We start from the raw sequence: 4,223 nt of genomic DNA on the forward strand, positions 1-4,223 counted from the left end.
ACACCGCCAGATTCAGCCATAACTCCTAGGCCGGGTTCGGGGTGTTACAGTATCCCATGATATGTTGAAAGAAATCATTTTGTATTTGCAAAACCAACATCTACTACATAATATTTACTACAAAAATAACATTTAACGATTTGAATAATTTATAAGAAAAATGAAATAAATAATAAGGTGATGATAATATTAATGGGTTACCATATGCAATTTTTAACCTATTTTGGGATCTCCCATAAACATCATTTCTTAGTATTCTAGAATTTGAGGCACAAACCAACTTTATAATTCTTTAATTATAATAAATTCTATAAACCTAATTTGCAATTGATCTATTGTCCAAAGAACAAACCAACTTTGTAACCTTTTTTTTATAATATTTTGATTGATATTCTTCCATACCAAATAGATTAAAAACCAATATAGTATTTAAAATACAGACTTTATAAAAATATATAAAGTGTTCAATAGCTTTTAAAACACTTATGTTAGGATGCTCAAATATGTGTCTATGTATGAATAATATAACATATATAATATAGCCTTTATAAGCCTAATTTTCCCTTAAGTCAAAATCAATTATATACATAAAACTCCTTCACCCTAAAACTCTTTTCTTTTCCAATAAAATTCTATTCCATTAAACTTTTGTTTTTTCCCTGAAAAGCATCAGCCACTAAACTCATCTAGCCAAAGGTTACCAAGACTTCTCCAAAAGAGTTCATGAGGCTTAGAACCCGCACTTAGCCCTTCTCAATGAGTATTCATCATTTCTTCGTATTACGAGACTGATGCTTCCGTCTATTTCCTTTCAAAAGTAATCTTTTCATCTTGTGCAAAGACGACCACTTTGTATTTTTTGAGAAGGTTGCACAGTCGGTTCACTAACTTATTGCGTTAGAGGTTGTCAAGCCCAAGAGACAAAATGGCGTGGCATTCTCCATTGAGAAATGATGACCTGGTGTAAGAAATGTCGAATCGAAATAAAAAAGGTAAGGAGGAAAAAGAGATCCTCGAAACATTCAAAAATTTCAAGATTAATATGCTATTGTTGGATGCAATCAAACAAATTCCGTGATATGCCAAGTTTCTTAAAGAACTTTGCACCAATAAGAGAAAATTGACTGGAAATGAAAGAGTAAGTGTTAGTAAAAATGTATCTGCAATGTTGTAGCGGAGGATGCTAGTAAAATGTAAAGATAGGGGCATGTTTGCAGTAGCATGCAAAATAGGCCACTTAGGAATTAAAAAAGCTGTGTTTGATCTAGGAGCCTCTATAAATGTAATGCCTTTTTTCTATTTATGAATCACTTAACGTGAGTTTTTTTGAAGAAAACATGTGTTATCATTTAATTGGTGGACAAGTTTACTACGCATCCCGAAGGAGTCCTTGAGGACGTATTGGTGAAAGTCAACGGACTCATCTTTCTTGTGAACTTTTATTTGGTGAAAATGGAAGAGGATAATGCTCTTGGGTCTTCAGACATCTTGTTGGGGCGACCTTTCCTTAGTACCGCAAGAACTAAGATTGACGTGCGTAGCAGAACCTTTACGATAGAGTTTGACGGGGAACGTGAAGTTTAACAGTTACAATACTATTAGTCACCCTTGTGAAATTTTGAGTGTAAACCGTGTCGACATAATTGATTCCTTAGTAGAAGAAACTTTGGAGTCATTTTATGAAAGTGAATTTGAAACATTGTTTGATGATAATTTCGATTCAGAACCATTTCGAGTTTGTTAATAAATTATTGCCTCTTATGAACACTAAAATTCTACCTTCTATTATGCAGACACCAAATTTCCAAGACCATATGATTGAAAAAATTCATTTGGAATAGCCCCAATACTAGTTGGGTCGTCAAGCTAAAGACGTTAAATAAGCACTTGTTGGGAGGAAACCTAATTTTATTTTATTTATTCTCTTGCATGTTAATAAATTTTATTCTCTCTTCTTATATCAGGAGAATTGAGGAAACGAAAAATTAAATTTGGAAACGGGTGGTAAAAACAATAACGAAAATGACATGGGGAGTGTTCTAAACATTTTCTTTTTCATCATATTTGTTAATATTATTTTTCACATTGAGGGAAATGTGATTTAAGTAAGGGGAGACATTCCTCATTATTTTTTCTATTTTATCTGTTGTTTTTTTTGTTGTGTTACTGTTGTTGCTGCCTTGTACTTGTTTTTGCCCACATTTATTTTTTAGTATATCCTGCCCCTTTTCATGCCCAAGATTTTAACTAGGAATTACTCACTGTTTGACCTGCGAGCATGATTCTTGTCTACTGAGTTAGTTATGTTTTTTTCTATATTGATTTCATCTCCATTGTTTTATTTCTATTAGGCTAAAATAATTATGATTAATGAAGTTAATCCTATCTTGCTTATAGTAAAATCGATTAAGTCTAAATTTAAAGAGGACACATAATACGAATGTATGCTAAATTTATTTTCATGACTGTTAGGTAGTTGCCAAAACTTATTTTTGACACTTGATTGTTTTTCATGCTCCTCCAAAATTAAAATTCCATTTCTAAGAAAAAGAGAAAACAATTTGATGATTCCGTGGTTTTGAGCACAAGCTTACAACGTGACTGACTGAGTAACCAGGGTAGGGTGCTTGGGTTGTCATCCTACTTCGTGTAAAAAGGTTGTGTGACGTATTAGGTAAAACTCTGCTAACCGGAATTAAACAAAAAATTAAGTGTGTTAGGCTGAGTAACCGGGGTGGGGTGTTTGGGTTGTCATCCCACTTCGCGTTAAAAGGGCCAAAACATTCTTAACCAAAAAAAATATAATAGTAAATTAGGAGTGTGTTGGGCTTAGTAACCGGGGTGGGGTGCTTGGGTTGCCATTCCACTTTGCGTCAAAAGGGCCAATACATTCTTAAGTAAAAAAAAAATGAAGGAAAAAAGAGAATTACATTTGGGGACTAATGATGGAACAAATAGGGTGTCTTAGTAAGTTTAGTAAATTACCTAACTTTCATGAAATAATCCAAGTCGATTTAATTTTTGTGTGTTTAAGTTGGAGTACTTTTTCGGTTTTACTTAAAGCAAGCTAAAGGTTTTCTTCATTTTCATAAGCATTATGCCTAATTTTTATAAAAAATTGGAATGATACTTCATTCATGGTAAAATCTAAATTACATAGTGGAATAGGAACCATACTTGAGGGCAAGCATGGGCTAAGTAGGGGGAATATGATAATACTTTAAAATGACATACTATTATGTGTTAATTACATATATATTTTGAGTACGATCCTACTAGGGTTGCTTATGCTTTTTTATCTTGCAAGGACTAAATTGAAGGCAAAAGGAAATTTGGGGGGAAAAAGTGTGAACTTAAAGACAAAATGGGTCAGCATACATAATAGGTAAGAAGTGGTGCTGAAAATATAAAGTGTGGAAGACTTGGGGCAAAAATTCAAAGAAGAGATTTATGAACTTAAGACTTTGTTTAAATTTGAATTTTATTTTTAGGATTATTTTTAGGATTATTATATTGTTTAGATTTAATTTCAAATTATATCTTTTAAACATTATCATCTAGAGTTTAAATAGGAACAAACTAGGTTTTTTATGTACTATAAATAGGGGATGGGTGACCCGAATATTCACTTATCACTTCTGTAAAAAACTCCTTCCCCCTAAGGCTCTTAGCCTTTTTTGTTTCTTTTCTTTTCCAATAAAATTCCATTCCATTAAACTTGTATTTTTTTCCTGAAAAGTATGAGCCACTTAACTCATCTAGCCTAAGGTTATCAAGACTCCTCCAAAAGAGTTCATGAGGTTTATAACCTACACTTAGCCCTTCGTAATGAGTATTCACCATTTCTTCGCATTACGGGGCTGATGCTTTCGCCCGTCTCCTCCTAAAAGTAATTTTTTCATCTTGTAAAAATACCACCGCTTAGTATGTTTTGGGAAGGCTGCACAGTCAATTTGCTAACTTACTGTGTCAGAGGTTGTCAAAATGATGTGGCATTCGCCATTGATAAGCGGTTCGAGTGTAAGACGGTCTCATAAAAGTGACGATTGGCTAGAGTTAGGTTCCTTCAAATCGTAAGGCTAAAACCTAAGTGGATTTGGTGGTCGTAGGCGTCCTTTTCCACTATAACTGGCTTATTCGGTCATGAGAAAGATTACTTAAAAGCCTATGATTGAACCAAAAGAGGATCGAGATAACCGGAGGCTGGAATCCCTCAATTGGAA

Source organism: Gossypium hirsutum, chromosome D06 (genome assembly GCF_007990345.1).
Source record: "Gossypium hirsutum isolate 1008001.06 chromosome D06, Gossypium_hirsutum_v2.1, whole genome shotgun sequence".
Classification (NCBI taxonomy): Eukaryota; Viridiplantae; Streptophyta; class Magnoliopsida; order Malvales; family Malvaceae; genus Gossypium; species Gossypium hirsutum.